General features: G+C 38.1%; 1 long non-coding RNA gene across 1 annotated transcript in view; it reads right to left on the reverse strand.

The window, feature by feature from the left end:
- Positions 1–608: 608 nt before the first annotated feature.
- Positions 609–12016, reverse strand: part of LOC110257000 (uncharacterized) — a 352563-nt gene continuing 341155 nt past the window's right edge. Inside the window, exons 3-5 of the long non-coding RNA XR_014840918.1 lie at positions 6232–6355; positions 4162–4331; positions 609–3707 (exon numbers count right to left, since the gene is read on the reverse strand). This is a non-coding gene — a long non-coding RNA (uncharacterized LOC110257000). The remainder of the gene's footprint in view (positions 3708–4161; positions 4332–6231; positions 6356–12016) is intronic.

Below are 12016 nucleotides of genomic sequence, written 5' to 3' on the forward strand. Positions count from 1 at the left end.
AGAAAGAAAGAAAAAAACCAAATAAAATAGGATATCACTTACATCTGGAATCTAATACAGGGCACAAATGAACCTTTCCACAGAAAAGTAACTCATGGACATGGAGAACAGACTTGTGGTTGCCAAGGGTGAGGGGGAGGAGAGAGATGGACTGAGAGAGATGCGAACTATTACATTTGGAGTGGATAAGCAATGAGATCCTACTGTGTAGTACAGGGAGCTATAGCTATTCACTTATGATAGAGCATGAAGGAGGATAATGTGAGAAAAAGAATGTATATATATGTGTGACTGGGTCACTTTGTTGTACAGTAGAAATTGACAGAGCACTGTAAACCAACTATAACGGAAAAAATAAAAATAATTAAAAATAAATAATTACATTAGCCTCCTTCTATGGAAATGTGATTTGAGGCAAGTTTTTTTCTGATGTGTGATTGATATTCTTTTTGTGTAAAAGTGAGAATTTCAGTTTTAATCTGAAGAATTTTGAAAGTGCCTCAAAAAACAATAATTACTCTTGAGTAAACTTGTTCTTGTATCTCATGTATAGTTCTATTTAGCACTCAATTATTTGCACTTTGTGATAAATCATTTCCTTGACAAACTTTACTAGGATGAAAATATTTTGTGAACAAAAAGTGGGTATTACTCTTCTTTTTATTTCCCCTTGGGTTACCATCACTTTTTTTTTTTTTTGACAAATCTTAGGCTGAGGTTTATTGGTATTGAGAGATACTTCAAAAGACTTGGTTCTAAGTCAGAAGACGCAATTACCTAGGTTCTACTGATATTACTTCCCAAGTGTAAGGGAGATAAATAGTATCCAAAGCCCAGACATTTCTGCACAAAGAATTGCTGCTCAAAATGTCCACTAACCTATGGAAGTCAGCATACCTCGCTCATTGTCATTGTCCTCTGGATAGGAATTTGAACCCGCAGAGCCAACATATTGCTAACATTTACACTGGGGCTTCACAGAAAGCAACCAGTGAGCTTCCCCTTAGGTTTTCATTTGCAAGCAGGCAGTCGGGCTTGTTTCCACCTGCCTTTTTGCTAGCATTTTGTTCATAAAAATGAATCCTACACATGAAGGAGGAGAATTGAGTTGATCCTGGGGAGAGGGCATAACTGTTACTTGGTGACATATTTATGATTATCAAAGTGAAACACACCTCACCCTTAGATTATTCTGTCATTTGAGCCAATAAATTCTCTTTGCACAAGCCAGTTGAAAAGCCATTTTCAACTGAGAGAAAAATCTATCTGAACAAGAGCCATGAATAGAGAATCCTGGGGGATATAAAAATTTAAAGTACAATCATAATAATAGGTGAGAGGGGGAGAAAGAGCCAGAAATGGCCAGTATCATAGACGAATGAGAATAGTGATTTTTACAAAATCCAACAAAGAAAAAAAGAATAAAAGAAATGGTCAATGGTGTCATCTGCACAAGGATAATGAGACTTGATGAAATAGTTTTTTATATGGCAACAGAGAAACCAGTGTCCAAATCTGCCAACTTAATTGCAGGTGCAGAAGCCAGATGGCAACTTTACTACAATTGCTTTTTGGAACCATTCAGTTATGTACCTTCTTTTATCAAAACGTGATGAGATTACTTACACAGCACATTGCAAAGATGCAAATTACTGATATTCATTTTCTAATTGGAATGTATACAGTTCACAAAAGTTACATGAGTCATATATCTACATATACTCATATATACACACCAGATATAAAATACTGCAACTAATATTTAGTTACAGTGATACAGTAGGTTAACAACAAACTATCCTGATTAGGAAATTAATGTGACCCTAAGAGTCAGCTTGGGAATGGTTTTTACTTCACTTGCACATAGAGCTTTTCTTTTTTCCATTGTCAAACTTGGTATCAGATATTGCTTCTCCAATAATGCTCCAGCTCACTCATGCAGCATGGTAATTAATGTCGAGTTGTTACTTTCTCATATAACCTTACAGTAAAGAACAAATAGCCAATGATTTATTCTGTTAGATGCAAAAGGCCAATCTCCAGGATGTCTATGAGAAAATGTTTCTACAGGAAGCCAGAAGGATTCTTTGCCTTCACTGAAGGGAGAGAGTAGGAGACATCAAGAAAAAAAGACTTTAAGAAAACAGGATGAAAGAGGGTGAGACTACAAGTGATAAGAAAAAATATTTTCTTCCCCTAGTGATTGATCTGTGGGTGAACCATAGGTTTCTGAGCAAGTCAGGCCAGCTAACTGCTGAGAAAGCCACTGTCTGGTGCTGTGGTCCAGGATAAATGAGAATTCCCCAGGAGATTGTAGCATGAGCATCTCGAAAGTTAGAAGGGCAATGTGGAAGCAAAAATGGCATGATTCTCAAATACTAAGCAACTGTAAACTAGGTCAAACCCACACGAAATCGGGGAACTTTGTAATAACAGGGGAGAAATATGTCGAATTCTCATACTAACTAGGAGCTCATGATGAATTATGTTAATTAAATGCATTAATATAATCCTGGGGCATCTTCTTAGAAAATCACTATGTGGGGAAAGTTATGCAAGAATGCACTATTATTACTTGAATATGACATGATATTCTAACAGCAGAGACTTTATATTGCTTCATATACAATTACTCAAAATTTAACTGTTTTTCCCTCAACAAGAGGCTCAGAGATACCATCTTATTTGTGAACACTGCTGAGAAGAAAGCAACCTCACATTTTTTCTCTTCTATCCAATCTGAGAACTATTGTTGCTGCAACTGCTCATGAATATTTGGGACCAGCTTATTATTTCTACTATTTCTGTGTTATGGAGGAAAGTGCTATATATTCTCTCCAGGCTTTGGCTGACAAAGGATAACTGCTGAGAAGTTTATTACTGCAAAAAAAAAAAAATCAAAAGAACACAAAAGCCCTATATTCTCTGATTATTTCTTCTTCATTGGCCTCTGCTACCTATAGCCCTGGGCACAAAATCCATGTTATACAGTTTATTTATACAATATCCATGAGGTATGTCCTTCCTAACCTCCTCCCTGAATTATACCCTGAAAATATTTTAGCTTCCTTTCAAGCCTTTTTTGAAACAGATTTTATAAAATCTATGGTATATACATTCTTATAGAACCCTTTATTAGAACCATGCACACCAATACATAAGCACGCACACAAACCTAGGTCAAATTTTAATGGATAAAAATCTACATTGGAACATTGACAATGAAAATAAATAAGCATTTAGGGAAGTTAAAGGAAATTTTTCTGCCTTTTTGATTGTAGTTAAAAATCTGTAATATCTGCTACACCGTTCATGGAGTTGACCTATTACCTCAATTCCGAAGAGATTACCCTCCTCACCTACTTCTACGGAAGGTTTATGATATAGACCCATTGCCTGAATTCCATTGGCATCACCTGTTGAACTAGGAAAACATAAGTCAGATGATTTGAATTCCATCGAGTGCATGGCTCTCCCACCTTCATTTTCGTTTTAAATCTTGCACAACAGCAAATTGCTATTTCATTACTGTATACCAAATAGGACTTCTAGACCAAAACTTGACATGCAGTTGAATCATTTAATGATCTCTGTTTATTACCTCTTGAACTGAAATTCTGTACTAAGACTTTAGATGGGGTTCTGTCATCTTTATTGTCACGGCCCATTTTGTTTATGGACTTGCTCCTTTCTGCCAGGTGCTGCTCCTGCAAAGCCATAGGAATGTGATAAAAGTCTTGTTCTTATTTCAGGTTCTCTCAAAGTCAGATACAGAGCTAAGAGTTTAAGTGCTATCAGTTTCTTAAGGAAGTATCCCTGAGAGGTATCGCAGTGAATAGGCAACAGGATAGCGAAAGGGGAGTTAGCGAACCTGCCTGAGGCTGTGAACAGCTCTGGACTGCACATCACACCTGGGAGTGTGTTCTGCTTTGGGACAAATGACCATAGTGTTTGTACTCTACAACACAGATCATTGGTTCTAGGCTTCCACACTAGCGGGGGAGTGACATATAGTCCTGGGCATGTCTGACCCACCATCGAGGTGAGGGTGACCCAAAGTTACCTCCAAAAAGGTTGTAGGTCCAAGTGTAGTTAATAAAACACAGAGGAGCCTGGTGGGGATGTTGACACACAGAGCAGGTAAAAAAGACTAAAGCCTACCTGATGAAGCAGGGCTTGTAGAATGGCAGCGTGAGGAATGTGGAGAATCTTTTCCCCCAGAAGTTATCTACTTAATGAGTCAAAGCCAGTAACGATAATCATTCAAGATCCCTAGAGACTGGTCAAAAGTCTTGCTTACAACAAATGGAGAGGCATGTCTTCAACAAAATCTGCAGAATAAGAAAGAATGGGAGCCCATGGCCTATAAGAGGTGGCCACCCCTATGGCAGCTTGTTGATGAGCTGTTCCAGAATCTCCATGGGAACTCTGGCAAGTGGGTTTTGCTGCTAAGTGAGCACTAGCTTACTGAGCATATTGCACCTAGCTCTGTTCTGCAGGAGGTCCATTCTGTGGTAACCTGGGTGTGGCAGGACAGAAGGGGACCCATGAGCTTCTGCCATGTCTTTGTCACTTGAGAGGAACAGACAACTTATTATTGATAAGGACAAATTATTGATAAGTGGTTCATGTCAAGGGTCCCTGACACACTGTAATGAGTAGATGCTCACAATTTAGTTTATAATCCCCTTAAAACAAGCCATGTAGGACAGAGGGCTCTAGGACTCCAGTGTCACCTGTTACTGGACATAGAGTACAAGCAAGTACAGGACCCAGGGGGATCAATGGTCAAAATTCAGAGATGCAACATTCTCAGGCTGAGGAAATCTCCAAGGCCAAAATCAGGGCCAACAGAGAAGGATTTGCCCTGACAGCGGATGTGTGAATAGTCATATAGAATTCTATCTCAATGCCTCTGGATTTCCTCAGCTCACCTAAGAAATATGCTGGTAAGAGGCAATTGGCATTACCATTAATTCAATAGATTGTCCTTTCCTATAGGTTAAGCCATATGATAGGAAATGTTAAAAAAAGTGGTCTATCATTAATAGAATTAATACATTTCAGAAGAGCAGAGGCACTGTGGCTGAAACTACCATATACAGATGACAAATATGGGATGGCAGTCAGCTTGGAAAGGCCAGGGCCTTACAGGGATGTGTGTGTGTGCACACACATGTGTAATAATGGCTAATAGACTATGATGCTCTTAAGGGCAACACAGAGGAACACTCAAGCCCAACTATTGCTCAATATGTATAATAAAAGGACATAACATAACGAAAGGAAAAACAGAAAACTGAGGTCAGCCTCTCCAATGGCAACTCATGGAATGTTTACATGTATGTTTTGAATATTAATTCTGCAGTCCTCATGAACCACAAAGCACTGCTATTATAGTGATTAAAACCTAAGAACTTACACACACAACCATATATCTCTACCTGGATATACGCTGTTTTGGAGATGCAAAATAGAAAGCAGGCAGATGACTGCCCAGATTTCTTTAAAATGTTATCATTACACTGTAACAAGAGCAAACAATGCTCTTGCTCAGGGTTCTCTCAGATCTTATCTCACTGGATCCGATCCCCTTTGGGGACTTTTTTGTTTGTTTGCTTTTTAGGGCCACACCTGTGGCATTACAGTTGTTCCCGGGCTAGAGGTTGAATCAAAGCTGCAGCTGGAGCCTACTCCACAGCCACAGCAATGCTGGATCCAAGCCACACTTGCAACCTACAGCACAGCTCATGGCAATGCAGGATCCTTAACCACTGAGTGAGGCCAGGGCTCGAACCCACATGCTCATGGATACTAGTCAGGTTCTGAACCCGCTGAACCACAAGAGGAACTCCTATCCAATCCCTTTTAAATTTTCTAAGAGGTAAAGAGTGGTTTTGAGAATAGGAAAAATGTTTGTATTTTAATCATGATCCATTTAAACTGCAAAGAGTGAAGTGTACTAATCCAAAAAAAAATGCCAGATGTTCAATCCTATCTTTACTATTCCACTATAAACAGTAATAAGTGCTTGGCATCTCCGAGTGGCACACTGTACAAACAGTTACTTCAATCATCTATTTTGACAATTGCTCTTTTTGTCTTCAGAGTTCTTTGCTCAAAATCTTAATAAGCAGTCTTTCAGACATAAAATTCATTTCTCTTGCTTTTGATAGAAATGGCATGACAGAGATCAACAAAAAATTTCAATTATAAAGTTTTATCTCTTACCTTATTTTTAATCAATGGCATCTTTGTATTTTTGTCAATGTCCTAATTGATTTACAGCCATTACAAATTATGCATATTAATGTGCTAAGTAGTTTGTATGCAAGAGTCTTCTGTGTTTCATTTTCTGAAAGACAGGCAATTCTCTGTGTGAAAAAGAAGTTGATTGGCAAATATTTATGAGAATTTCACTGATATATTTCACCAGTCATGGAAGTAAAGATAAATCCAATATTTATATACTTCCATTCAATTCTTACTCATCAATAAAGAATATTTGTCTGTGGAGTTTCCGTCGTGGCTCAGTGGTTAACGAATCCGACTAGGAACCACGAGGTTGCAGGTTTGTTCCCTGGCCTTGCTCAGTGGGTTAAGGATCCGGCGTTGCGGTGAGCTGTGGTATTGGTCGCAGATGCGGCTCAGATCCTGCGTTGCTGAGGCTCTGGCATAGGCCAGCAGCTACAGCTCTGATTGGACCCCTAGCCTGGGAACCTTCATACGCAGTGGGAGCAGCCCTAGAAAAGGCAAAGAGACCAAAAAAAAAAAAAAGACTATTTATCTATAAAATAACAGCACTTTATGAGAAATATTAAAAATAAATAATTGAAGGACTTCTGACTAGATTTGGTTATCTAAAGCTAAAGTACAATTTTGAGGTTATTTTAGAACATTTTTTTCTTTATCTGATAATCTTTTGTGCTAATTTTAGTCTCCTTTTCTCTTTAATTCTCTACACCAATGAATTTTCTTGTCTTTTTTTTTTAATTAAATACAGGCATATATACCTCCTTTCATCCACTCTTTCTCACACTGTTTTTTTTTTTTTTTTTTTTTTTTTAACTATTGGGAGTCATTTTTCCAACAGAACCTGCTTACTTAATGTCTCCCTGTCAAATTTTGACAATTCTTGCAAAATTTCAAACTTTTACATTATATTTGTTAGGGTGACTTTTGATGCTACTATTGCAGTTATCTTGAGGTGCCATGAACTGTGTCCATGTAAGATGGGGGACGTAATTGATAAGTATGGTGTATGTTCTGACCGATCCACTGAACAGCACTGTCCTCACATCCCTCTCTCCAACCTCCCTGTTCCCTGAGACACATATTTATATTAATAGCCATACAGTGGCCTATAAATGTTCAAATGAATGGAAGAGTTGCACATCTTTTGCTTCAAACCAAAGGTAAGAAATGATTCAGCTTAGTGAAAAAGGCATGTCAAAAGCCCAGACTGGCCAAAGGCTAGGCCTCTTGCACCGAAGAGTTAGCAAAGTTGTGAATGCCAAGGTAGAGTTCTTGAAGGAAATTAAAAGTGTTGCTGCAGTAAACACATTAGTGATAAGAAAGCAAAACGGCCTTATTGTTTGGTTTGGATAGAAGTCAAACCAGTCACAATATTTCCTTAAGCCAAAGCCTTATCCAGAACAAGCCCTGATTCCCTTCAATTCTGTAGAGGCTGAAAGAAGTGAGGAAGGTGTATAAGAAAATTCTGAAGCTAGTAGAAGTGGGTTCATAATGTTTATTAAAATAAGCTGTTGGAGTTCCTGTCGTGGCGCAGCAGAAACGAATCTGACTAGGAACCATAAGGTTTCAGATTCGATCCCTGGCCTTGCTCAGTGGGTTAAGGATCTGGCACTGCAGTAAGCTGTCATGTAGGTCACATATGTGGCTCAGGTCCTGTGTGGCTGTGGCATAGGCCGGCAGTTATAGTTCTGATTCGACCTCTAGCCTGGGAACCTCCATATGCCACGGGTGGTGCCCTAAAAAGAAAAAAAGAAAAAAAGAAAAAAAGCTATTTCAGGATAAAAGTGTAAGATGAACCACCAAGTGCTGATGTGGAAGCTGCAGCAAGTTATCCAGATAATCTGATTAAGACCATTAATTTAGGTAGTTATATTAAACAAAAGATTGTCAATATAGATGAAATAGCCTTACATTTCAAGAAGATGCCATCTTCTTGACTTTCATACCTAGACAGGAGAGGTCAATGCCTGGCTTCAAACTTTCAAAGGACAGGCTGACTCTCTTGTTAGGGGCTAACACAGCTGGCAACTTTACTTTGAAGTTAATATTTATTTACCATGCTAAAAACTCCAGGGCTTTTAAGAATTATGCTGAATCTACTCTACCTGTGCTGTATCAATAGAGCATCAAAGCCAGGATGACAGCATGTGTTTTTAACAACATGGATTTCTAAAGATTTTAAGCCCATTGTCAAGACCTACTACTCTGGAAAGAAGTTTCCTTTCAAAACATTACTGCTCATGGACAGTGCACCTGGTCACTCAAGAGCTCTGATGGAGATGGACAATGAAGTTCAGTTTGTTCTCAGAGCTTTCAACTCTTAGAACTGCCTGGACATATGCAATCTGTGGCAATTGTCTAATCACCTGCACCTGGCATGTCATGCATTCTTCACCCTCCACCCCTCACAGAGCTCCTGTATAGGAAATGTGAAAGAAAAACCAAAACAGAGGCCAGTTTGGATATACTCCTAGACCAAACACTCAAGGGCCACAATAACCAAACTTTAAACTATCCCGATTTTCCCCCAAATGCTGACTCTGACCTTAACACTTAAGTTTTCTTCAGGTCATCAGGAAGATTTGTAAAGCTTCCTAACTAGTCAGCTACAAAAAACTAAGTGATGCAATGAAAAAGAATCAAAGTTTCTGGTAAGCAACCAAGATGGAAAACTGTGTGCTTCTCTCAAGTATAGACAACTTCAGAACAGCAAAGTGTGGGACACCTCTTTTCTGTGAGCTCAGATGATTTAACTTCTTCAAAATAGCACAGATCATAAGCTTCCAATTCCTATTTTTAACAATGGTGAACAAAGTACAGAGTTATACACATTCTCAAGTCCTTCCCTAAGGGACAGATTTCAGTAAGATAACAGTAAAATGCTTATCACACACATACTCACCTTGCCTGCATGTGTACATGTATGTTCTATTGTTGCCATCTCCCTGAAGTAGACTAAACCCATCCTGAGTAGCTGCACTCCTGAAAATGGTACAATTTCCCTGTGGTTACCCTACTGGGAATGAGGAACTAGAGATGAAACAAAAGCAAACTCTTAATATCATCTCCATGCTGTCAACATTGTATACACTCTCTCTACTCTAAGATTGCAAGAAAGCCAAACACTACATCTGGTGAGAGGACCATTTGGCATCAACACAAGACATGGCTGGGCTGGGTGAAGCGATTCCTATCTCAGGAGACTGTGCTTCACAAGCTGAGCTGTGACTCTTGAGAGCTGAACATCTAACCACTCTCCTCTGAGGGCTCCCCACTCATGGAAAGTTTGTTTCTCATTCAATAAAATATTCACTTTGAGTAAATCTTGCTGTATTTGCTCTTGACCAACACAATATCCACGGTAAACAGAGAGTGTTTCTTAGAAGAAACTATGCAATCTTAGAATTGAAGGGATTTAATCAATTATTTCCAAACCCTTTCTCTTTGCAGACCCTTTCATTCACAGAGGAGATAAATAACATGCAGGAGCAATGTTGTCCTCAACACAGGTTCTTGGTATTACACGTAAAGAGTGTCAGGTGTTCTGACCCTTAATCTAATGCTTAAGAGTACGAGAACAATTGCCTGCTGACCATCAATCACCTGTAGTGCCAATAGGCATTGAAAAAGGCCTTGAATATGATAAGTATAAATTGCAATGACATCTTTATCTGACCATTAACAAAAAGGTGATGGAACTGCAGACTCCCTCCCTGAACATTAAAAAGCTAGGATCTAAAATATTACACAGAAAAAGTTGGGTGGGGTGGAAGAGAGATTGAGGGAGTGGGTGGAGATCATGAAATCAACTGGAAAATACATCAGTGAGTAAACTTCAGAATTATCAAGATGAAATAGTGTTGGGTGGCTGACATTAGACAATATACCTAAAATTAACCAAAGTTTGCATCTCTTATCTTTCAAAAAGGTATTTATGTAAATGGAGAGCAGTATGATAGAATGCATGAAGCAAAAATATCCAGGACAAATGTTTAAAGTATAAGAAAAAAAGTCATATATTGTGATAAAATCCATAATACTAGCCAATAGTTCCTGAATCAGCAAAGAATACCTCAATTCAGAAGGTGAATAATGGAAATTAAATAATTACACATAAAAACATCTCTTAGTTTCCATCTAAGACCAAACACAGAAAGCTCAAAATCTCCTATCATAAGGAGAGCTCCCAACAGTGCAACCAACACAAAGTCTTTGAAACTAAGAAGATAGTTCCTATTCTCTGAAATTTTTAACTGCATAGGCTATGATAAAAATGATAGAAATGCATGTAAATAATACATGTCTTTTTAGAGAACAGAATGGGTCCATCATAATAAATATGAAAAGCTTATTTGGAGATATCCTTTTATTGAATATGTAATAAAGATTATAATACATTAATCAAAATAAATCTTTTGTGGGAAAAACTCTATGTTAGTGGACAACCGTCTCACTTGTTAATAGGAAAACTCAATTATAATTGCACTTATCTTTGATAAGATACTAGAGTAATCAGTGGTAGGGCCTTATAATAAATTCTAATCTATCAAGAGACAAACTCATTTACATTTTTTAATGTCACGATTTGTTGCTGCATTTTACCTTCAGTATTTTTAAAATATATGCTTAAGGATGACGGAAAAAATTCTATAAGGTGTATATTACATATATCACAAATATTTAATTTCCACAATGTAACTACTATGCTCAAGTTGACCCTATATTCCACAGGGCTATGGATTAACAAAGCAGAAACACATGTACACACATATGCACTTTTAAGAACTGTGGATGCAATTTAATTTCTCCTTTCAAAAAGTAAAAATGATTCTTTCTTTTCACACAAACTTATATTTTTTAAAGAGCTGAGCATTTTATCATAAACAGTTGCATGAGAAAAAAATAGTAAAGTCAAAACAGAATAAGGAATAATGTTTGATGCTCAATACTTCTTCATTTGTGATAATGGAGCATATGTGACAGTCTGGCCCTCACCAGTTCTCTCCATCTGCAGCAGCTAGGTTACAGAAACAGAAAGCTGCACCACCCATAACTCGGCAAAGTATTTTATTGCTGGTGGCAGTATAGTCAAAAGTTTTGAAACTCTGCTCATTATGTGAAGAAAGAGCTTAACAAGCAAGCATGAAATATTGTTCTCCCCTAACTAGCTCCTCTTTCTGGATTTACTGAGTCTAATGAATCATTTAACAAAAACAGCTTAACTAGCCAGGCATGTAAAAGTCAGATTCATTCATCACTGGAGAGCCTTGACCACAGGGATGGTGCAGGAATGTCTTACAAATTGGAACGAGAATTCAGACATTTCTCACAAGCAGGGTTTCCCACAGCCAGAGTTTTGTTAAGAGCTACATAATAATTTTTTCCTTGTCTTTTAGTTTTTAAAACTTTTTTTCCCCCAATCTTAGGTTCCCCCCATCCAGAACAGAATCTTAACATTGGTGGCAAATCTTCCACAAAACTAAGGTGCTCCTTCACTCTGTATTAAGGGTATTAGCTGGTTGAGAATGCAGGTCTGTCACCTAGGGAGGCAGCTCAACACAGACATTTACATGAGTGAATGAATGCATGAGTGAGTAGAACCTAGGCAAACATTATACAAATTAGGCACTGCTTTCAGTGATTGGGTCTTTCCATGTTTCTTGGACCACTCAGAGGAGATCTCAGGTAATATGGTGTCTGAAAGGAATCCCTAGTTTTCCCTTCATGGCCAGAGTCCTTTTCCAATATGAGTTGCTATTGT

Source organism: Sus scrofa, chromosome 1 (assembly GCF_054392235.1).
Source record: "Sus scrofa isolate SSC_HxYL_T2T_F1_AM1 chromosome 1, Sscrofa_HxYL_maternal_Yorkshire_Landrace_v2.0, whole genome shotgun sequence".
NCBI lineage: Eukaryota > Metazoa > Chordata > Mammalia > Artiodactyla > Suidae > Sus > Sus scrofa.